At 43.4% G+C, this 25,000-nt stretch overlaps 1 protein-coding gene across 2 annotated transcripts in view; it reads left to right on the top strand.

The window, feature by feature from the left end:
• LOC118578396 (serine/threonine-protein kinase Sgk3) overlaps window positions 1-25,000 on the top strand; it is a 136,577-nt gene that overhangs the window by 611 nt on the left and 110,966 nt on the right. The window lies entirely within an intron of this gene.

Genomic DNA, 25,000 nt, shown 5'->3' with positions numbered 1-25,000 from the left:
CAGGACGGGAACGCATCGCCACTCTCTGCAAGTTCTCAGATTCGAACCCTTCGGGTCTGTCCTCTGCGGGTCTGTTTCTGATTCGCACCGTGTCAGCACTGACACGTGCCGCCTAAGAAAGCGACCCGAGGTTTTTGGTTCTCGTCGTTCTTGGGATGGTTCTTTGGACCGATAGAAAAGAGAAGGGGTCCGTCTCCTGAAACAAGTCTTTGACTTAATTTTGCACCCAGTGGGAACATCTGCAGGAAGAGACTGTGCCGGGTGCACTTGAGAACCGAGAATAAATACAGAACCCTCAAGTCTCAGTATCTTTTGTGGGGATGAAAAACTAGACAAAACGAAACCCCGAACTGCCTGTTAGGTACTTTGATTCTACCCTCCTCACTAAGTTGAGTGTTTACCCAACAGGCCTGGAAAGCGCCTGCTTTATTTACCAAGCACCGCTCTTACTATGAACTGGGCTGTTTTCTACGTGCTTTATAAATATTACCTCAAACTCAAAGTATTAAATTATAGCGGTGGTAGCCATGAAGAGGCCGTGCCTGCTTTAGTTCCCTGAATGTCATAGAAAGAACTGCAGGCATTAGAGGAAGTTTCAGACATATTTTAGGAATGGGTGTGCCCTCTGCCCCTTAGGCTACCACTCCCAGAAGACAAGTTATTACCCCTCATTCCCTGTGGGTTGCCAGCTTGGAGAAAAGAGACCTGTTGCTCCCAGGTCTCCGGCTGGGTCCCAGTAGCTTCAGAAAGGTGGTCGCTGTCATTTACCCTCCTGCGGCCAGCGCTGACGACTCAGGCATCAGAAGCTCCCTTTCTTCAAACTGCCACTGCGCGGAGCCCAGTTTTGTTTTAAAAGGAGCTTTGTTTCCAATCTGTTTGACAATTCATATGACCCTGGCTCAGATGGGAGCATCAGATTAAACTTGAACTGTGCATGTTTTTGTTTGTACATATTAAAATAATCAGTGTTTGGCAATTTTTTGCAGTTCATTGCTGGTAGCACTGAGTTGGTGGATGTATCCTGTAAGGTGTCCATTTTGTGACTTGCAGCTTGCATATAGAGAGGATTTTTTCCCCCCCAGAATAAAATGACCTTTTCAAATGAGTGTTGTGGGCCTGGTGTCTAGATAGCAAAGGCCTGGAATGGAGAATAAGTATGGTTGACATAGTTTTTGTCACTGTGGAATTATAAATGTAGTATCAGAATATTTCTTGCACTCCCTGTCTCTTGGTTCTTTTCCTTCTTGTAAATTTTCATTTGCAGGGAGGTAACTAAATGAGTTGGTAAGCCCGATAGAATAGGACTATGAAGTGTGGAAGCATGGAGGCTCTCCCTCCTCTCAAAAACACAGACATTGGCGTTTACACAGTGCCTTAGACGGACTCATTTGTCTTTAGCAAGACCTGGTGAGGTCAGCAGCCATTTAAAAAACTCCCTTTTGTACAAGTAAAGAAACCGAGGCAGCAAACTTCTGACTGGCTTTAAGCCCTGTTTGCAGAGCTGACGGAGGGTGGGCTCAAATGGAGTAGGTGTATAGACGGACAGAGCCTGGCACGTGCAGGCCTGTAGTAAATATTTGTGGAATGAATGACTTCAGAGCTTGCTCTTTCAAAACACACCTCCCCAAATACCATTGTAATTGATTTGTGCTGGAGAGATTTCCAGGCCTAATCCAATGCCTCTCTTATTTCAGACAGTATCTGATACAATACTTTTCCTGTCAAATTGGGACAAAGGTGCCTCTTAGACTCAGGATTTATCATCTCTTGTTTTTGAAAAAGAAATTAGCTTAGTGGTTGTTTTTCTTTTTCCTTCTGGAAAACACCCTACCTTTGTTTGTTTGTTTGCTGGTTTATTTTGAGGGGGTTTAGGTTAGACAAATGGTGTTAGTGTGTGTGACGGCTTTCATATATACCCGTCTCTAGGGTACTCCAGTTTTTGATTGAGTTCAAATACAATCACCAAAGATATTTCTCTTTCTTTTCTTTCCGAAGTGTCTGATACCATGAGTGTTTTTTGATGCTAATCACTTTAGTATAAAGTGCCTTTTAAAACAGAAAAAAAAAAATCTTTCTTTATTTCTACCCTTTAAGCATGGGTCTCTGTGTTCTGCACCCTAAAGTTTGTGGTCCCCAGATGGATTACCTTCGGTTAGAGAGGAAAGTATGTCTGTTACCTGGTGGAGGACTTGAGAAGGGCCCTCGGATGAAGTGAAAACCAGCACGGCCTTTCCCACCGGGGACTTTAGGTAGAGAGGAAACCATAATGGAGCCGATATGAATCAGTCGCCTGTCAACCCGCTGTGTGGGGGTGGAATAAAATGCTTTTCAAACCTGCCTTGTGGTAGAAACCCACTATTACCTTTTCAGTCTTCATGTGTTCTCTCTTTTAAAACTTCATGTCAATTCCGGACCAAACTGCTGATTCATGAAAGTCGAGTTACGTAACGCATTGTTCCTGACAGAAACAGCCCCCACACTCTTATTTTAAGAGAAGCGGTGTCTCTGTTTTTCTTTACCTGTTCCATTCCTGATCGTGGAAGCCGTGGTCTTGATCCACACCTCCTCCAGCTATTTCTTGGAGAAAAGGGATACACCTAAGAGCTGCCAAGAGGCCTATCTTTTAGTCGGCAGCAACACACTTTGAACTTAACACTAGCTTTGAGTTCATTGCTGTTGCCGAGAAGATGGAGACTTATATGGCGGAGGCCAACTCAGAGTGTCAGCCTGTGTGAGCCCAAGGCTGAGGGCTTCAGAGAGAATTAGGGCAGTGTGGAGCAAGCCTTGCCTTCTTTCAGTTTCTCAAGCTCATCCTTGTTTCCCAAGGGTCTTGTAGATGTGCCCAAGTTTATCTCTGCGTAGCCACAATTCTATTTAAAACCAAACTTGATAGAGCTCAGTTGGGAGAGTGTTTACCTGGTGTTCTGGAGGCCCTGGACATGACCTCCTTTGTCATCAATCAATCAAACAAACAAAACCAACAGTAAAAGCCTAGCAGGCTATGATGTCCCATCCCTGTAAAGGCTGGGGCATTTGAATCCCCAGTTTGAGGGTAGCCTGGACTACCTAGCTAGACCCTGTCTCAGAACCGAACGAAATAAACCCAATGCTGTTCTCCTTGGGTGGGATCATGGGTGAGTTTAAGAGGCCATGGTATGAAGGCAGTTATGCAGAGTGAGGGGCTGATCTTTTGTAAGGTGGAAAATAGATGTGTGAGTGAGACACCAGATATTAGTGAGACTCTGTGGGAGATTCCTGTGTCCTACAGCCACACAGTACATGGTTTCACCATCAGGACAAATATAGGGAAGACCTAAAGGGTACCCACACCTGGGAAGGGCTAAAAATTCTACCGTCATGGTAAATTTTCAAGGACAGAGTTCCTGTAGCTTACACGTGCTAGAGCGTTCTTAGATGTAGGTAGCTATTTCTTTTTTCTTTCTTTCTTTTTGTTTTTTGAGACAGGGTTTCTCTGTGTAACAGCCCTGACTGTCCTGGAACTGGCTCTGTAGACCAGGCTGGTCTCAAACTCACAGAGATCGGTCTGCCCCTGCCTCCCGAGTGCTGGGAATAAAGGCGTGTGCCACCACTACTCAGCTAGGTAGTTTTTTCTTTAGGCCACAAGGTGAGGCCTTTATAGATGAGTTAAAAAAATAGGGAACTGACTTAATGGCTGGAACCATAAGAGCACGGGTGATCTGACTTGATTAGTGGCCTGGATTTTGTACCTTTTTAAGGGTTTACTTTTTGAGACTATCTGTCATACTGAGATGTCATTGTTCGCTCTGTGAGTTTGCTCTGTGATTTTAAAGAAATAACCCTGCTTACATGGCATGAAGTACTTAGTATGATTCAGGTTAACTGCTTCATATATGCACATCTATTGTGTATGTGTTTGTGTGTGCGGGTACATATATGTGTGTGTGTGTATACATGTCTGTACAGGCATGTGTATATGTACATGAGGCTAGATGTCAACCTCAGGTGTTATTCCTTAGGAGATATCCACCTTGGTTTTGAGACAAGGTCTCTCACTGTGAACTTGACAGTTAGGCTAGGTTAGCCGGCCAGTGAGCCTCATAGAACTCACCTATCCCTAGGACTGAAATTACAAACGCATGCCACCATTCCCTGATTTTAACATGAATTCTGGTCATCAAACTCAGGATCTCATGCTTCCAATGGAGCTATCTCCAACTCCCCCTCCCAGTTTTCTGGTATATTTGCCAAGTGAGCTAATGCCAAGCATTCTGTTCTCTAGTTAAGATGTATTTTATAACACTCATCTGTAAAAGATGGGATTCTGAGGTTGGAGAGACTGGCAGGTAAGAGTACTTGCTTTATGGTCCTGAGTTTGAACCCACCCACATAAAACCGTGGGCATGGATGCACATCCCTGTAACCCAGCTCTGGAGAGTGGAGACAGGTGGGTCCTGAGACTGGATGATCAGCCATCCAGCTTAGCCAAAAAGGCTAGCCTCCAAGTCTGTAAGAAACTGGCTAAGCAATAAGTCAGGAGTGATAGAGTAAGAGCTTGTCTCTGGCCTCTATGTGAATGTGTACAGGCACACAGACTCATATGTGTGCAACACACACACACACACACACACACACACACACACACACGGATTCATCATTGGGACGGGATTGGCCAGTCTCCAGGATGCTACTTCCTCTTGTTCAGTGGCATGTCATTAGGATTGGAGTAGTTTGCTTGTTTGAATTGAAAATGGGAGACACTTATTGCTGTCATTCTTTGCTTTTTCATTGTTTTTGGAATGGAAGGTCTCACTGTGTTGCCCAACTCCTGGCCTCTAGTGATGATCCTGCCTAGGCCTCTAAGTAGCTGGGACTTCAGGACATGACCACCATACCTGACATTATTCCAGCTTTTAAACAAAAGTGGATGAAGGTTGAGCCGGGTGTGGTGGTGCATACTTGTTATGCCGGTGTTTGGAAGTCAGACGAGGATTTTGAGAGTTCCAAGCTTGGGCTATGGCTTAGGCTCTTCGGCCATCTAACACAGTGGCTAACTAATTTTAAATGTCTGAGTTTCCAGCACGTAGGTCAAGTGCATAAATAATACACTCATGTATGAGATATACGATACCTGACTAGCTAGGGGACCTTGTGAGATTTCTCCCATGCATATAGGCATGTCAGCTGGTGTGGTAGGTCTTGCATGTGCAGCCATGTTTGGAGATTTTACAGTGGTAGCATCTCTGTCCTGTCTAAAGGGCACTGTCTTACAGCTAGCATCCAGGGTTTCGGGCTTTTGAAATCTTTGCATCCCTCTTCCATGGTGCTCCCTGAGCCTTGGGGGTTGGAGTTGCAGACATACCATTGGAGCTGGGCTCCCGTGGTCCTCTGTTCTCTGCATTTTGAGCAGTTTTAGATCTATATAATAGCCTCCATTTGCTGAACAAGAAAAAGGCAAAAACTACATTTATCGGTGGGTCTAAGCATTTAGACACGATATTGGTTCAGGAACTCGCAGTAGCAGGTTCCCTGTGGTTTTTTCCAACACTCTTAGTGTTATTTCTCTTTCTTCTCCCTCTGTGTCACCCTCCTGCTCCTCCCCAGTGAGGCCCTGTTCCCCTCAGAGCACATGTGTCCTGCTAAGCCCCTCTCCAGAGCGAATTCTCCTTCTCACCCACATTTCCTTTCCACCTTGCCATAAGAGAGAAACACAACATTTGTCTTCCTGACTCTGAGTTGCTTCTTTCTGTATAATAGTTTCCAGTTTCATCCATTTACCTACATATTTCATTTCATTTTTTTTAATAGCTGAATAGAACTCCATTGTGCAAATGCGCCACATTTTCATTAGCCATTCACCACTTGAAGGACGTCTAGGCGGCTTCCATTTCCTGGCTATTGTGACTAGAGCATCAGGGGACACAGCTGAGCAAATGTCTCTGTAGTAGGCTGCAGAGCGCCTTGAAGGATCTGTTTGTTCTTTAGGGCCAGTTGGTGGTGGCAGAACACAGTGGAAAGCTGTACTTCCTTTAACACTCACCTTCTTCCCCTTCCTGTCCCCACCCTTGCTTCTTTCTGCACCAGATTCCTCCAGCCTCCTCTTCTCTATCCTTTTCCCACATCTGAACTCTCAGAGGGTGGTTTGGGAAATCGCCATGTGGTGAAAATGGATGATCACAGTTCACTGAAGGCTGTAATCTTTAGAATAGGTCTCTTTTTAAAACAGCGGATTCTTAGCTCAGTGGTAGAGCGCTTGCTTTGCCTAGCATGTGCAAGGTTCTGGGTTCAACCCCTGGTACCGTACCCTCATATGGATCTGAGTTTACTGATTCTCAATGCTCATTGTGACCAGGTCCTGTAGGGCTGGTTGCCACAAGGAAACTCCACCTGAAACTGAGGCACAAAGCACTGAAGAGGGAAGGGGGGTGGGGAGGGAGGGAGGGAGGGAGGGAGGGAGGGGCGGATGAGAAGTGGGACACAATCTCCTAGAGTCCACTGTCTCCCCTTCACTCATTACTTGTTATGGTTTAAATTATGGCTTCCAAAAATATATGTTAAAAACCCTAACTCCTAGAAGCTGAGGGGGAGATTTTGTTTGGAAACAGGGTCTTTGCAGACATAACCAAGTCAAAGTGAGGTCATACTGGAGTTCAGTGAGCCCTCATGCAGTATGACAGGGTTCCTTCTAAGAGGAGAGTCACAAAGAAGGTGTGAAGACATGTGGCAGATTGCCATGAGCTAGTAGAGCAAAAGAATGAGGGGTGCCTGAACACTGCCTAACCAAGAAGATATACATATGTGTATACATATATATATATATATATATATATATATATATATATATATATACATACATACATACACACACATATATATATACACACACATATATACATACACACAGACACACACACATATATTGGTTTTTCAAGACAGGGTTTCTCTGTGTCAGACTCACAGCCCTGACTATCCTGGAACTCACTCTGTAGACCAGGCTGGCCTCGAACTCACAGAGATCCATCTTCCTCTGCCTCCCGAGTGCTGAGGTTAAAGGCGTGCACCACCACCGCCTGACCTAAGCTTTTTATTTTATGTGCATGCACATACATGTTTTCTGAGGTGCTTTTGTTTTGTTTTGTCTCAGAGTCTAACTCTGTAGCTCGGCCTGTTCTGAAAAAAATCCCTATAAAACCACGACCAGGCTTGAATTCAGGATAATCCCCCTGCCTCAGCCTCTCAAGTGCTGGGATTACAGGTGTGGGCCACCATTCCAGGCATTCGGTGCCATTTTAAAAACATTTAAACAGGCTTGCCCCACTGGATAGAGTCATGCTATGTAGTTGGTGAACATCAGAGATTCCATACACCTTTGAATCAGTTATTCACTGTGTTTCCTGGCCAGCTGCCATGCCCCAAACCTGGCTCACATTCTTGGAAATTTATACTACTGCTAATAAAGAGAATGAGTGGGAGTATGTGGACAGATTGACAAATCCACCCAAGACAACATAAAGCACATGTCCTCTTACAGGTCATAGGTGTGTGTTGTCAGTGGATCTAAAACACGTGATAATTAAGAAAAGCAATGATGGAGTATTTATAGGTAATTTACTGTAATCACAAGAGAAGCAGAAATGACGGAATTGAGCCAAGGAGAAGGTGGCTGCTCAGGAGTTGTTAGAAAGGAAAGCAGCTGAACGTGAGCTGTTTAAAATGTTCTCCTAAGCATAAGCACATTACTTGAGGTAATGGGTCCGACAGCACAGCCATCAATGGTGGAAATACGTTATTGTAGGCTGTCTTGGGGCAGGGGGCGGTAGGTAAAAGGTCACGCACACATCTCCCTCTTTGACACCCCCAGTTTCCCAGGCAGCGTCTGTGTTGACATCTCCTCACGTCCCTTCCGTGGCAGCAGTTTGTGTCCAGAAGTGGTCCACACCTGCCCTCCAGCTCCTGGTGTCTCCCTCTTTGCCCAGAGTTCCTGCGCTCTGCCTTTCTGTTTCTCTTTCTCCTCGTTCCTTTCTCCCTAGCTTTTGCATCAAATGAATTTCCCCATCCTTCCTTTCTCCATTCGATCTTCATTTTGATCTTGAGCAAAAAAGATGCTAATTATAGTGGTATGGTTAAGAGAAGGCCTTTACTAAGGAAAAGGAGAGCTTTATTTGCAAGGGAAGGTAGACATTACAAGAATGAGTGGTTCCAACCGCTGAAGGCCTAGAGGACACCCAGTAATTCCTTTCAAAATATCCACAGAAGTTTCCTGCCTCCTCACCACTAAATGAGCTGTTTTTCCGTAAGCACTGACATGAACTAAAAAATTTGAAGCTATTTATAAATTTTTCTTCTAATCATGTTATTGCAACAACATCAGTTTCTTCATTTTTTCCCCCATAAAAGATGTCAGGGATAATAATGGGTCAAATAGAGTGTTTGGTTTGAAATGGTAACTCCACAATATGGCACAGTTCGCTTTAGACAATACATCCAAAGTTCAAGTATCTGGCTTTAAAAACTACTTTTTTTGCTGTTGGTTTTCAAATGAATTGAAGATTCAGGCTATCGCAGACCAAAGGTTATTGTGCTTTGAGAAGTGGTGTATCGAGTTTCCAAACGCTTGCCCTCCAGATTTCCATCTGTAGCTCCAGTCGGGCAAGATCTTGGATCTGCCTGGTCCAGGTCCCGGCTAGAGACCGGAGTCAGGAGTGCAAGTAGCAGCCCAGACAGACGGGTGGCTGTCTGCATTCTGACTTCAGGTGGCCTGTAAAGGTGCTTGGGCCAGATGTTCGTGGCCCTTCGCCCCAAGGCAAAGCTACTTAGGCTGCACAACAGTGAAGACTTACTTTTTATAAGCATTAGTAGGTTCTGAAATGATGCTTTTCTGCTGCCTCTCAACAGCGTGCTACTAAAATTGAACATGAACTACTATATTATTTGTTTGTTTGGACTGGGGCATTGTAAGAAAACATCCAGAACTAAGACTACTGTGTTTTATGGGTCCTCTCTCCCTCTTTCTCTCCATTTATTTGTTGATTTATTTAGCTGTGTGTGTGTGTGTGTGTATGTGTGTGTGTGTGTGTGTGTGTGTGTGTGCCTGCTCACACTTGTGTGACACGTGGATGTCAGAAGACAACTTGTAGGAGTTGGTTCTTCCTTTTTACCTTGTGGGACCTGGACTCGAACTCAGATTATCAGCTTGGCATCAGGCACCCTTATTTGCTGAGCCATCGCACTGGCCCTGGTGGGGCTGCTTGCCTTCCTTCCTTTACTTTTTACTTTCTTTCCTCTGTGATTTTTGTAAGTGTATGTAGCCTTGCACGGTGGGTAATTTATTGGGACATGAGTAGTGTTCTCTTTTCTCATTTATCTTCCCCCCCATCAGTGTTTACTTTAGTGTTATAGAATAGAGTATTTGTTTAACAAAGTAAAGATGTGTTACATTTGTTTGTGTTGCAGAGTAATTATTAACTATATAAAGATTTGTTGCATTGTTTATGCACATTCGTTTAACTATGAAAAGATGTGTTGCTGTTTCAACTTGTCTACCTTAGCACCTGATTAGTCTAATAAAAAGCTGAATGGCCAATAGCTAGGCAGAGGAGGGATAGGCAGGGCTGGTGGGCAGAGAGAAAAGGGGAACCAGCCGGATGCTGGCCAGCCAGACGCGGAGGAGGCAGAAAAGCATGATGGACAGTACACAGATGAGGTAAACAAGCCTGGGGGCAGCACATGGATTCATAGCAATGGGTTAATTTAAGTTAAAATAAAAATTTAGCTAGAAACAAGCCTAAGGTAAGGCCAGGCATTCATAATTAATAAGTCTCCGTGTTATGATTTGGGGCTGGAAGTCTAAGAAAAGCAGCTACACTTTAGTTTCTTGTTTGAAAGAGAATACTTTAATTAATGAAAGATGAGATACTCCAGTGTTTTAGGAGAGGGTTTTTAGTATTTCTGTGACTACACCCCTTTTTTCATCGTTAGATTTTGTCTTAGAGTTCCTTTATTTCTGGCTTCTACTATAATTACCATTGTGTATTTATTTATATTCTTCATTTTCTCTTTGTGTGTGTGTAGGTTTTAAAATAAATATATTAGTCTTATGTCTAAAGGTGTGTGTGTGTGTGTGTGTGTGTGTGTGTGTGTGTGTGTGTGTACGTGTATGCATGCAGGTGACTATGTAGGAAAGAAGAGGGTGTTGGATCTCCTGGAGCTAACATTACAGGTGGTTGTGATCCACCTGATGTCAGCACTGGAACCAAACTCCAGTCCTCTCCAAGAATTGAGTGCTCTTACCACTGAACCATCTCTTTAGTTTCTTCAGTGTGGTATTTGGAGTCAGAGTCTATGTCCGTCTGTCTGTCTGTTCATTCATTCATCTACCCATCCATCCACCCATCCATCCACCCATCCATATATGTATCTTCTTTTTATAGATTTTTTTGTTTGTTTGTTTTTTGGGATAGGGTTTCTCTGTGTAGTTTTGGTGCCTGTCCTGGATCTCGCTGTGTAAACCAGGCTGGCTTTGAACTCACAGAGATCTGCCTGCCTCTGTCTCTTGAGTCCTGGGATTAAAGGTGGGTGCCACCACCACCAGGCCTTTTTATAGATCTTAACAAAGTCGCTATTGTTTAACACACACACACACACACACACACACACACACACACACACACATAGACACACACACACACACACACCCCACGTATAAAATCTTGCCAGCACCCTGCTGTGTGTATTCATTCCTTCAGTGTTGCTGTGAGCAATATGCTGGACAGAAATGATGTAAAAGAGGACATGTTTGTTTTGGCTCCGGGTGTCAGAAATTTTGGGGCCATCCTAGCCGAGAAGGCGTGGAAGGAGCATGCGTTGGACCTCTTTGGACACTGCTGGGCCAGAGAGCGGAGATTGTGGCTATAACAGCGGAGGATATGACCTTCCAAGGCCCCTCACGAGCTGCCTTCAGCAGCCAGGCCCCATGTCTTACAGACTCCACAGACTTGGGAATAGCCCCTCAAGTTGGGGACCAAGCATCATCTAAGGCACCAGATGTTGGGGGACATTTCATATTCAGATCATGGCTTTGTTTGCCTTTTGGGTTGTCAAGCGCTGTGACACAATTCAGTGTGAGGCCCTCCACTCTGCTACTGCAAATAAGGCCACATGTTGAGTTATCATGAGGACATTAAAAGAAGCATTTAATTGAAACCTGCACTGTTCTGCTGATTGTGAACTTACTTCCTAATACAGCTATTACATACGCCAGCATAATTAGTGAAAAAAATACTTTTTCTTTCCCCATAGAATCTGATGGTATTGTCATGTTATAGTTTACCTATTTAAGATTGTGTAAGTTTGGTGCCATGGGAAAATGAAAGTCCTCTTATGCTTATTATTTACATAATTCCTTTTCCCCTTTTGATGGTATACACTAGGCCAAGTGTTTTCTGTCATCGGGATCTTTGTAATTTTATTCCTTATGGTCTCTGCACCTCGCCTTTCAGAGAGCAAAGAGAGGGAATTAGTGTTGGCTGGGGGCAGAGAAAGGCGATTTAATTAAAAGGCCACATAGGGCTGGACAGACAGACGGCTCAGTGCTTAATAAGAGTACGGCCGCTCTTGCAGAGGACTTGGGTTTGTTTCCCAGCACGCACATGGCAGCTCACAAGTGTCTATAACTGCAGTTCCAGGGGATCCAACTCCCTCTCCTGGCCTCTACTGGGCGCCAGGCATGTAAATGCTGTAGGGACTTCAGTGCGGGCAAAACAGCCATACTCATTAAAAACAAACAAACAACAACAAACAAAACCCTTAAACTCACAGTAGCTATGGGGTGGGTAAATAGTTTTATTTATAGATGAGCACACTGGACATAGCACGGGCTCGAAGGCTGCTGCCTGTGTCAGCATCAGGCCAGAGCCCATCCCTGCGGCTCTCCCCAGCTTCATCTCTCATTTCCCTGTGCCTGTCAACAAGGGGTTAACTCCTTTTAGCAGGCGCAGGCAAAATTAACCTACAGATAACCCAGATAACCTTCTCCTGATGAGGCAGTGAAGTGAGTTTGAAAATGGGCTCTATTTTTTTACTTTATTATTCTGAACCATTTTAATGTTTTGGTTTAGAAACTGGTGCCAGATTTCAAGAACTCTGACTGAAGATGCATTAAATATACTATAATTTCTGTCTAGTAGAAAATGACTTAAAATTTTATAAAAGCTGGTTGTTTGAAACCTTGAACGACCAGAATTTGAATGCTATTTGCCAGACTTTCAGACTCTATTAGTAGCCAGTATCCATTAAACTTGAAAACGGCAACAGACACCTTTGTGTTCTGAAATCACTTATAGTAATCATCACTTTGCCCTTTTGGGGGGTGGTGGTGATGGTCATTAGCTTGGCAGATATGCGATGACCCTCTAACAAGGAAAAATGGTAAACATTTTAGGTCTAAAGTCTCTTGTGCTTTGTTATATAATAGTTCTATCTAATTAGGTGTGTTTGCATTTCTGGGTAAAGAGGGTGCTGCTGTGGTCTAATTGTGTCTCCCAAAGTTGTCGATAGGAATATTAATCCTTATGGAAATGGTGTTGGCCGGTGGGATTTTTTTTTTTTTTAAGAGAGAGGTTTAGATTGAAAAGACTCTGTCCTCAGATTGAATTAATGCCCTGTGTGGAAGTGGGTTGGTGCTTTCCTGCCTAGTGCAGATGCAGGGTCGGACCCTCCTCATCCTTGCCCCTCTCTGCTACATGGTACCATGGCAAAGGAGGCCTTTCAGGTCAGATACAGGCACTCGAACTTGGACCTCGGCCTCCAGGAATGGCTGAAGTTCTACTCTTTACAACAGGCTCCATTTCAGAGATCCTGTTCTGATGGCACACAGCTAGTAGAGATGAGGAGAACGATGCTGAGAAAATGCAGTTACAGAAGCTTAGAAAGATGTTAGAATAAGTATCTGTGGTCTGTACTATACCCGCGCTGGGAACGTGGCTGCGTTTAGATATAGTTCACACGCCATTTAGTTTGTCCTTTCAAACCACAATTCAGAGAGCCAAGTGCAGAGAGCCTGTCTGAAATTATGGCACTTGGGAAGGTGAGGCAGGAGAATGTGTAGTTCAGGTTAGTTTCTGCCACACAGCAAGTTAGACGTGACCTGTGCTACCTGAGACCTTTTCCCAAACAACCCGGAACAAAAGAATAGTAGTAAGCCCTCAGCCGGTGGCTTATTCAGAAACACAGTCATCATCTCTACCCAGTTCCAGAACTGTCTGTCATCCCCTAAGAAGAAACCTGGACCCATTGTTCTCAGCCCCCTCTCTCTACACTGGTAGGTTTTCCTGTTCTGGGCATTTCATGAAAAATGAAACCACACAATATGCAGTGTTCTGTTAGTGGCTTTCTTCACTTGGCACAGTGTTTCAAGGTTCACCCATGTTGAAGCATGTAGTGCTTCATTTTTGTTGCTAAAACACGTTTTGTTGTGTAGACACACTCACCGTGTTTTGTTTATTCTGCCATCCACCAAGGAGCATTTGGGTGATCTCCATGTTTTGGCTCTAAGGGATAATGTCGCTGTGAGTATTTACGAATAAATCCTGTCTGGCCGTATGTGCTCACTTTCCTCAGGAGTATACCTAAGCGCGGAATTGTGGGACCTTAGGTACTTCCTGTTTAACTTTTGAGGAATTCACAAACTGTTTTCCAGACTATCTGTTGGACTTCATAGTTTTTGTGTTAGTGTCTAATGGCTTAGCACTATTTTTAAATGTTCATTTATTATTTGTGTGTGTGTGTGCATGTGCATGTGTCATTTCCAGCCATACGTTTCCTTTGGAGAAGTATCTATTCAGAATCTTTGTTCATTTGAAAAGTTGGGTTACTCATCCGTCCCCTGTTTTGTTTGTTTGTTTGAGACAGGGCCTCATCTAATGGCAGCTTTTAAAATCATCAGGGGTGACATTTGTATCTGGACTTTTCTTTGTGTAAAGCTTTTCTGATTCCCAGTTCAATCTCTTTCCTTGTCTCTGTCTTTTCTGTTCCTTCCTGGGCTAGTTTTGCTAGTTTGTTCTACTGATTTGCACGTTTCCGAGTTATCTGACTGGTTGGTGTGCAGTTGCTCATGGCCTCCTCTTAAAGCTCCTGTTGCTCCTCTGAGACCGGCAGTGAGTGACATTCCTTTTCCTGATCTTAGTGAGACGCTTCTCTCTTCTTTCTGCTCAGTGTAGCTAAAGGACCACTCCCTACCCCCACAATCTCTGTGAGTTCCAGGACAACCTAGTTTGCAGAAAGAGTTCCAGAACAGTCAGGGATACAGAGGGAAATCTTGTCTCAAACAACAACAACAACAATAAAATAAATAAAATCGACTTCCTTTGTTTTTGTGGGGGTTTTGTTTGTTTTGTTTTGTTTTTCAAGACAGTGTTTCTCTGTGTAGCCCTGGCTGCCCTGGAACTTGCTTTGTAGACCAGGCTGGCCTCGAACTCACAGAGATCCACCTGCCTCTGCTTCCTGAGTGCTGGGTTTAAAAGCATGTGCCACCACAGCCAACAATAAATTTTACTTTTAAATATTATACTTTGACTACAAGTTAAATTGGGGCTGTTTGTTTGGTCTGTGGTTAGTCTGTGTCTATATCATAAGATTTGCTAGTAAAATACACAAGAATTGTTTTTTAAACAGTATTGACACCCATCTCAGATACATTAACATTCTTATGTTGATCAACTTAATGTGAAGTGTTGAAAAATACATTTGCTAATGTTTAGTTGTGATGAATTTCCAAAACAGGATCTTCATCCTAACAAAAGTCAGTAAGTAAATAGTTAAATTTTCTTACTTGTGTTTCATTGTGACAGTGTTTGATTTGCATCTATGAGAATTCTATAAAATAGATGTCTTCAAATATTCAATGGTAGAAAAGCTTGTGTGAGATCAGGCTGTTAGAGACAGCTTATCAACATTGAGTACAGTAAGTCCCTTTTCTTGGCCAAAACTGTCTGGACATTTTAATCTTACGGATAATGCACTTATAAAAACAATATAATTTGACTTTTTGTTATATGACACAAAATATATTCTTTATTAAAAAATAAACTAGTGTTCTGAAATTATAAAAATGAAACATCCACATTTTGGTATTAAAAAGCTGTATATGCATTTTGCATGGTCCTTCAGTTCATAGGTTCTATCATATAATAATAATCATTTAGAAGGCCATGGGCCTGATGAAGAATGTGAGGTCGTGGTATAGAGAAGAAATTCTAGAAGGCATACGTGGAATCTAGAGCTGGAAACATCATATTGGTACATTGGATGAAATAATAATTTAGGAGAAAGTATGCTTACCAAACAGCATCTATAGACGACTCCATCAGGATTGCATTGTGGGGGAAAAGAATACAGAACATGAAGAAGGTGGGAGCTGTAGACGTCTTTATACATCTTGGCAAAGAGGCTGTTACTCAAAAATGCAGTTCCAAGCGATCTAAATCTGTTTCCATCTCTGGAAGGAAAATGTCTGAGAGAGACACACATCCTCTTCAGTAGTGTGGTTACTACAGTAACCGAATTACATCTTTCCATGTAGATCATGTGGCAACACTTTTGGCGACATTGACTGTCTAAGGGAGTGAATGTGATTATAACTTATGAACTGACCTGTGAGCAACATGATGGCTGTGAAAATGCTTCACATAGTGAAGGGCATGACGATGGTTCCTGATAAATGCTGGTGGGTATAAACCATCTGTTGGTGCACACTGAGAGACAGCCTCACCTGGGGAATTTAGACAGCCTGGGCGCTAGTATTACATCTGCCACTAACTTGTAACCTTGAGCAAGTGGGAATTCATTCTCTTTGACTGTAAATAACTCCAAGTTTTTCCACCTCTCAGATTCTAGGGTTCTACTAAATTCTTATGAAAAAAACCTTGAAAGATGATCTTTCAATAAAGATGGAAGTTTTTGTTGTTGTTTTCAATTTTTACAGCTTTAACTAGGCTTTGCCACATGAATAAGATTCTTGATAGCATTATCTGAAGCCACGCACTGATTTGTTTGGAAACAAAGGGTTCCTTTGCAGTGTCATTTAGCTTGGCATGGCCATGAATCCAAGAATTATTCTACATGAACCAGAGAACAGTAATGCAGTTGTACTTAAATCCAGAGTTCCACACAGCCATTCACCAGAAATGAACTGAGGGAAATGGCTACTTCTAACTTTGCACAAGTTCTAAAATGTAATGCTGGGACTTGCTGCAGGAATCATAGTAAACAGGAATTTAAAAGTTTGGTTCGGATCATCCAAAGCCTACAGAGAAGCTGCTGCTTTTGTTATATTTGTTTGGGGCAGTGTGTTCTGTGTGCTATTAAAATGCCAACGGTGACAAAAATTTTGGAATTTTTACCATTTGAAATGTGTGTTGTGACAGAGAATGGATCAACATGTTTGATGGTATTTATTTTTCAGTGGATGTTTTCAAATAACAAACAGTAGATGGAATCTCACATTGGTAGCTTGTTTTATTTAAAAATTGTTGAAGTTGTCAGAACAAAACCTTTATTTTCTATTGAAAGAATTCACTTTTAAGTCATGCATGGTGTCACACGCATGTAATCCTAGCGCTTGGGAGGCTGAGGCAGGAGGACTGCCAGTTTGGAGGGCAGGCTGAGCTTCGCAGTGAGTTTGAGCTGCATAGAAAGATCCCATCTGAAAGAAAGAACAAGACACACTGAGCGCATCGGAGGTGTCCTGGGCAGACGAGAGGACAGGCCGTCAAGTGTGCTGGGTCATGGTTCTGCACATGCTGTTTAAACAGTCCAGGCTTTTTTATTTGCAGTTGTTTTTGTAATTGAACACAGGATCTTTATTCAGACTATAGTCAAGTGCTCTACTACTGCACTATCATCCTATCCCTTCCCCGCTTTTAAAAAGTTTTGAAGCAGGGTCACGTGTAGCCCAGGCTGGCCTCAAGCTCATGATGTAGCTGAATGTGACTTTGAACTCCTGATTCTCCTGCCTCAACTTGGGAAGTACCAGGATTTAGGTCATGCAGCACCATGTGCAGCCTTATGTTCAGCTCTAAAGGAAGGGAAAAGTGGGAGACAAGTTGTAAGGCGTGGACTTACATAAGAAGTAGTAGTTACGAGTCATCTGCGTTTATTGCACAAGCATGCGCAGTTGTAGAACTTACCAGCACACAGCGCTCTTAAGAGGCCAGCTTTTCAATCCTTAATGAAAAAGATGGCATCTATCGGTTCCAAGACTTGTTTTGCTGTTGATTTATTTATTTATTTGTGTGTGTGTGTGTGTGTGTGTGTGTGTATCTCTGTGTGTGTGTGTGTCTGTGTCTGTGTGTGTGTCTGTGTGTGCCTGTGTGCGAAGAGGGTGTTGGATCTTGGTAGCTGGAGTGGCAGGTGGTTGTTAGTCCTCTCATGTGGGTGCTGGGGACAAAACTTGGGTTCTCCCAAAGAACAGTGAATGCCACAGCCATGGAGCCATCTCCCCAGTCCCAGTCTCAAGACTTTGTATGGCTACAAAACCCTGAAGAATTCAAGTCTCATATATAAAATTTACTTATCACTGACCAGGTCTCATGTATTGAAAACTCACCTGAACTCACTGTCTTGCAAAGGAGCACCTTAAATTTATGATTCTCCTGTCTTTACCTCCCAAGTGCTAGGATTACATGCATGTGCTAGCATACCTCACTTAATGAAGTGCCAGGGATTGAACCAAGGGCCTTGTGTATACTAGACAAGTGCTCTACAAACTGAGATATATCCATATATCCATGTAGCCTCCCTGCCATGTACTTGAAATAACCTCTGGATTGTTAATTTCTAATATCTAATGCAGTCACACATGAAATAGTTGTTAAATTATGTAGGGATTACTGACAGGTATGTAGAGTCTGTCCATGTTCATTCAGTACAACCACTGCTTTAGCCATGATAGATTGGGCTACTGCATGAAATATTAAATGATCAAAGCAAGAGGCTACACCAGGACATGTTTATGCATCACTTCATTTGGATGGAGTCAGTGTTATGTCCGGAAGTACAGGACATTCAGATTGTGTTTTTGGAAGTTCCTCAGGAGCGTGAGGGGCGTTATGCACACATGTGCTGGGAGTGAAACCTTGGTTCCTAGGATAGACATGTGCTCTTCTCATCCCTCTGGTTTCAATGTTGATATTTCTGTCTATAATCAAAGAATGAATCTTTGGGGGCTTGTGATGGCTCAGTGCGTAAAGGCACTTGCCAACAAGCCAGATACCAGGAGTCAATCCCTGAAATCCACACTGTGGAAAGAACCAATTCTTGAAGATTGTCCTCTGACCCTCCACATTTGCTCCCTGCCATGAGTGTGCTCCCACACGTATATACACACATACACATACCCCAAATAAATACATTGTAATACATTTTTTAAAGGAATGAGTCTTTTGACTGTGACACTTGAAAGAACCTTTATCTAAACATCAGTGCAACCATATGTAAACCCCAAACGTATTCTCTTTCAAATGTATATACTGTAAGATAAGACAGGCAGAGGGAGTATTATTGGCAGGAGATGCTATGTATAAACGTGGCAGGTTGGCTCATGATTCATTACTATTTTAGCACCTTTGAGAGATTATCCTTAGCAATAACTAAGAATGGAGGCAAACATTTTGGCAAGATTTTACTTAAGTGATGGTTCACCCATCTCTCATTCAGTGTATCCACGGGTAGAATGGACACAGTAATGTGACATGCTACCCAGGGTTCTTAGGTTTAATACTACTTGGAAAGTGCTTGGCACGATGCTGTGATGCGGTAAGTGTTCTGTAAATGTTGATAATCTTGATTTTTCTCTGTGTGTTTCTGTGTGTATGTGGGTTTCCATGTATTGTGGGTGCCATTTTACACGTATGTGAAAGCCTTGGGTATTGTTCCTCAGGAACCACCCACCTTTGTGTGTATGTGTGGGAGATGTATCTTCAGGAACCACCCACCTTTGTGCGTATGTGTGTGCAGGTACGTGTAGAAGCCGGAGATCAACCCTGGGCACTATTCCACAGGAGCTGTCCACCTTTGCTTTTTGAGGCAAGCTCTCACTAGCTCTTGATGATTAGGCGAGGCTGGGTGTCCAGCCAGCTCCAGAGAGCCTGCCTGTTCACTCCCAGTGCTGGAATTGCAAGCATGCGCCACTTCCACCAGCTTGTTTGTTTGTTTGTTTCCAGACAGGGTTTCTCTGTGTAGTTTTGGTGACTGTCCTGGATCTCGCTCTGTAAACCAGGCTGGCCTCGAACTCACAGAGATCAGCCTGGCTCTGCCTCCCGAGTGCTGGGATCAAAGGCGTGTGCCACCGCCCGGCTTTGACCAGTTTTTTACATGAGTAAATATGTAGCTGTAGTAATAAAAAAAATACCTTTTTATTACTCATTTTATTTATTTAGGAAATGTCTTAGAACTCACCAAGTGGGCTGTGCTGGGATCTACCTGTTTCCTCCTCCTAGTGCTGAGATTACAAGTGTGTACCACAATGCTGGGCTTTTAATTTTCTTAAACTAGGTAAACAATTTACTGAAAATTATCTTCCCAACCCCCACCCCGGTGTGTGTGGTGTGTGTGGTGTGTGTGTATGTGTGTGTGTGTCTGAAGATCAGACTCAGGACTTTGCTCATCCTAAGCAACTACTATACCACTGAGCAACACCTCCAACTCCTATTTATTATTATTATTATTATTATTATTATTATTATTATTGGTTTTTAGAGACAAGGTTTCTCTGTAAGCTTTGGAGCCCATCCTGGACTAGCTTTGTAGACCAGGCTGGCCTCGTACTCACAGAGATCTGGCCTGCCTCTGCCTCCCGAGTGCTGGGATTACAGGTGTGCCACCACCACCGCCTGACAGTAATATTATTTTTGTAGGGAGAGTTAAAACAAGATCTCACTGTGTATCGCTGATTGGTCTGATGCTCAGTGTGTGCCCAGGCAGGCCTTGAGTACAGCAGCCCTCCTTGTCCAGTCTTTTGGGTGCTGGAGTACCATTTCCCAACTTCCTAATACTACTGTTTTGTTTTGTTTGTGATATGACCTCATGTAGCACAGTCTGGCTGGTATTCATCTTGTAACCAGTATGTCTTTGAATTCATCCTCTTGTCTCTAGCTCTCAGGAGTTGGATCACAGGCGCAGGCCATCACACCTGGCTACCAAATACTGTTCACTGTTCGTTGTGCTTCCTGCCCTTAACTTGTTTTTTCTGTTAGTTGTTTTCAAACAAAGACATAGCACAACCTTTTCTTTGTGTCCTACTAAGCTGTAAGAAAAGATTTTGAGTCACAGGAAAGGACAGTGATTTCTTTAAGACGAGTTCCAACCTAAATGTAAGGATGGCAAAACCATGCCCTCTAATGTTAGGTACCCAAGTGTCTGTTGCTCTCTTTGAACTGTATTACCCGTGAATAGATGATTAAAACTACTCCATGGATTTACCTGTGTCTTGTGCTGATAACTCCCAAATCTGTGCCTTGTACCATGGCTGCTATTCTTTATCCTTCAGACTGATGTGCCAACTGTGTACTAGTTAGAAAGATACCTATATGGACATACAGATAGATAATTAGTTTCATATAGTGCAACCTCATAGGTCACTTCTAATAAACATGTATGTAACAAAAAACAGGTTCTGGGAAGGTAACTCAGTAGGTACAGTGCTTGTCTGGCTAACACAGCACCTCAGTTTGATAGGTTTGGGGAATGGAGGAGGGCAGAGACTAGCTGGATTGCATGGGACCCTGTCTCAAATTAAAACAAAACAAAACAAAAATAAACAAGCCAAAACAGGGCCACATTAAACAGAAAATCTTCAGTACGGAGAAGATCTTTTCTAACTACACAATGGAGGATTGGCTAGGATCTATAAAGACCTCCAGACATCAAATGCCAAAACCCCAAACCATTCAGTGTGTGAAAGGTCTATGGAACTGAAGAGACAGTTCTCAAAAGAAAAAAATACAAATGACAATAATATAAGAAGTGTTCAACATCCTTAGCCGTAGGAAAATACGAAGGAAAACTCCTTTTGGGATTCCGTCTGTCTCTGATCAGAACGGCTATCATCAAGAGGAAAAACAACAGCAAACGCTGTCTAGGACGTGGGGAGAGAAGAGCCCTGTGCACTGCTGGTGGGTACACAAACTGACCCAGCCACTACAGACAGTGGTGGGGACAGGCCTCAAAAGCTAGAACGGAAACTTCATACGCTCCCGCTAGAACACTCCTAGGTTCCCACATACTCTGCTGATGTGTTGTTTCCTAGTCTGTAAGAGCACCAAGAGCCCTTCCTCAGGACGCCTTCCCTGACGCCTTTCCTCCCCTCACTGCCTCCGAAAACCGAACCGCTTGCCCTGTCTAGCTTTTCCACTGTAAGCACGGCCATTTCTGCCCCTTGTAACCTGCTGTATTGGAACTGGAGCTTCCGATGTGTTTGTGTTTTGCTCCTCATCAGAAAGTTTTGGGCTCTCAGACATTCAACAGACTTCTCTCTAGAATCGGAAGTTGTGGCTTGTCTTTGAAATTGTTTATTTATTCAGAAGCACCAACAGAGTAAGTGATTGAGAAACTATGACTGAATTCTATCGAGGATAGCAAAGTTCAGTGCCTTCCCAATGGATTCTTCTTCCATTTAAGCATCACATATCTCCTTTAACACTATGTGAATGCTGACATATATGTCATGGGTCAGCTCCCAAGGCTTTGTATCCTTTTATTATGAGTCAAGTCAAGTGGTTGCTGTTTTATTTTTGTTTGTTTGGTTTGTTTTTTTCTTTACATGCAGGGTATTGAATCCAGGGCTTCATGCCTGTTATCAAACCCTCTCCCTCTGAGCTATACCTCCGGTCTCTGAAGTTCTTTGATGATATTAGCACCACACACAGAACATCATAACCCCTCAAAAACACTTGTTAATAAATACTATACTTCACCCATGCAAACTGAGCCTTTGTGGTTGGTTGGCCATATTGGTGTGGTCATCTGTTCACACCTTAAAATGTATGCTAATAAAGGGAGAGGAAGAAATTTTCCACTCTGCCCCACATTCCAGTGGAGACTAATCTTCTTAAAGCCCTATATTAATTGCATGCCCACATCTCTTAACTCACAATAGCTCTTTATTTGTTCGACTTGAAACTCTGCAGTGTTCTTCACCTAGTTAAGCTTTCCTGATCAGCCCTTCCACAGAGTCCGTCTGTGCTGTTAGGTCAGTTTACGTCATAGGTAGAATAGGCGAGAGTATAGATTGGTGCTTGTTGAGAACAGACTCTGACTTTTCACATACAGGCTGAAGGATCGGGATGTTGACTTTAACATTGTATTTCGGTGCAATGAGCGTAAGCTTTATATCTAGGAAGTGCTTATTGAGTGCCCACCATGGACATTAGTGAATGGGACTTTGATCGTAATGAGAATCAGCCTGGCCTCTCCCGTCAGTTTTCATCTAATTGTTTAGGGTGTGTGAGTGTGCCTGGGTGAGTATGTGTGTGTGTGTCTGTGTCTGTGTCTGTGTGAGTGTGCCTGTGTGAGCATGTGTGTGTGTGAGTGTGCCTGTGTGAGCATGTGTGTGTGTGTGTCTGTGTGAGCATGTGTGTGAATGTGCCTGTGTGAGCTTGTGTGTGTGTCTGTGTGAGCATGTGTGTGAATGTGCCTGTGTAAGCTTGTGTGTGTGAGTGTGCCTGTGTCAGCATGTGTGTGTGTATGTATGTGTCTGTGTGAGCATGTATGTGAGTGTGCCTGTGAGCATGTGTGTGTGTGTATGCCTGTGTGAACATGTGTGTGTGTGTCTGTGTGAGTATGTGTGTGTGTCTGTGTGAGCATGTGTCTGTGTGCCTGTGTGTGTGTCTGTGTGAGCATGTGTGTGTGTGTCTGTGTGAGCATGTGTGTGTGTGAGTGTGCCTGTGTGAGCATTTGTGTGTGTCTGTGTGAGCATGTGTGTGTGTGAGTGTGCCTGTGTGAACATGTGTGTGTGCCTGTGTGTGTGTGTGTGTGAGTGTGCCTGTGTGAACATGTGTGTGTGCCTGAGTGAGTGTGTGTGTCTGTGTGTGAGTGTGCCTGTGTGAGCGTGTGTGTGTGTGTGTGAGCGTGTGTGTGTGTGTGTGTGTGAGCATTTGTGTGCCTGTGAGCATGTTCAAATGTGTGTGAGGAGGCCCTGTTGACATGGAGTATCTTCTTTGATCCAGCTCCACCTTCTACATAGAGACAGGGTTTCTTGCTGTATCTGGGCTCAGCAGCTGAGGTCAGAACCCATATTTTCCCCACCTGGTTGTTCAGCAAGTGCCTTACCCACTGAGCCATTGCCCTAGGCTGGTTTTGATCTCATTTTGAGGGCAGATAAACAGTTGTAATTCAGGGTTAAAAGTGTTGGAAGGTGCCCAAGGAGCCCACAGCAAAGAGCATGTATCCAAACTGTGGGGCCGGGGAGCATCTCAAGGTTTTTTGACATTTAGTTTGCTATCATTTGTCAGGAAGTACAATACAGGTTGAAGGACCAGCATGTGCAAAAGTCTAATGTGAGGAAAGCCTGGGCCCCTCAGAAAAGTGAAAGAACTCTCTTCTCTCTCTGTCTCTCTCTCTCTCTCTGTCTCTGTGTCTGTCTCTGTCTCTTCTCTCTCTGTCTCTGTCTCTGTCTCTGTCTCTCTCATTTTTTAAAATGTATTTTTAATTATAAGCGTGTGTTGGTGGGGTCCAGAGCTCCTCTGAAGCTGGGGTTATAGGCAGTTGTGAGCTGCACCATGTAGTTGTTAGAAACCAGACTTATACCCTCTTCAAGAGCAGTACAAGCTCATGGCTGTGAAACCATCTGTCCAGGCTGAGTGCCTGGTACAAGGAAGTACCTCAGTTACTGTAGTTGATAGCGAAGGGTATTTCTTCTGTGAGGGACACACTCGCTTTGACATTGCCCAAACCAACTCATCCTTAACTTCCATGGAAAGTTTAGGTGACAAAAATTCAAAAAATGAACTTGAATCGGCTCATCAACCATTCGGCTTTATTTCTAGCTTCATGGTATGTTTTACATTTAAAATTTAAATTTATGTAGTTTTCGTGCACATAAATTCACAAATATGAACCTTGAGATGATTGCTGAAGTCGGCGGGCAGCCTCCACCTCATACCCCCTGGTCTGCTGAGAGGGCAGACCCTTAGTGTGCTGCCTCAGTCTGCTTCTCTCCTGTTGTTGCTTCTCCTCACCGCGGTTTGAACTCGGGGCTCCGTGTTCTGCCTTTAGCACACCTTTCGTCTCTCTGTTTTTGAGCCTTTTCCCCTCCACCCTTCACCTGCATCATCTTCTTCCCACTCACTGCCTGTCAAATGTGATTGTTTTCTGAGAGTTCCATTTGGATGCTTTCTCTGATGTCTCTGGTTTTCTTCCCATACATCTAACTCTTCCAGTTCTCTACCCTAGGTGTGTTTTCTTTTTGATAAAATATGACAGTCTTTTGCAGTACTTTTACAGATCACAATCCATTACTGAGTTATGAAATCAATTTAGTTCTGACCCATATTGAAAAGGCCCAAATTAAATAGACCAAAGTAAAAAAAAAATCAAAATTTGGTGCATATAAAAAATATATAATCTCGGAGTTGGAGAGATGGTTCAGTGGTTAAGAGCACTGACTGCTCTTCTAGAGATCCTGAGTTCAATTCCCAGCAACCACGTGGTGGCTCACAACCATCTGTAATGAGATCTGGTGCCCTCTTCTGGCCCTCAGGCATACATGCAGGCAGAACACTGTATACACAATAAATAAATCTTTAAAAAAATGTAAGCTCATTTCATGGTAATTTCATATAGGGCTGTCTGTCTCATTGTATAAAGTGATTCCTTGTGTTGCTTGTATTACTGTGGGTCTTAATCAAAACACTTGTGGACTAGTGTGGACCAATGTGGACCAGCTCTTCAGATTACTGCTCATCACTGAGCCTGTCCACTTCATCTTAGCCAGGGCGCTGCTCCATTCATTCTAAGTGCTGGTTTTCTT

Source organism: Onychomys torridus, chromosome 2 (genome assembly GCF_903995425.1).
Source record: "Onychomys torridus chromosome 2, mOncTor1.1, whole genome shotgun sequence".
Lineage (NCBI taxonomy): Eukaryota > Metazoa > Chordata > Mammalia > Rodentia > Cricetidae > Onychomys > Onychomys torridus.
Note: the sequence above shows the minus strand (reverse complement) of the source record. Positions and strands in the feature narration are given on the sequence as shown.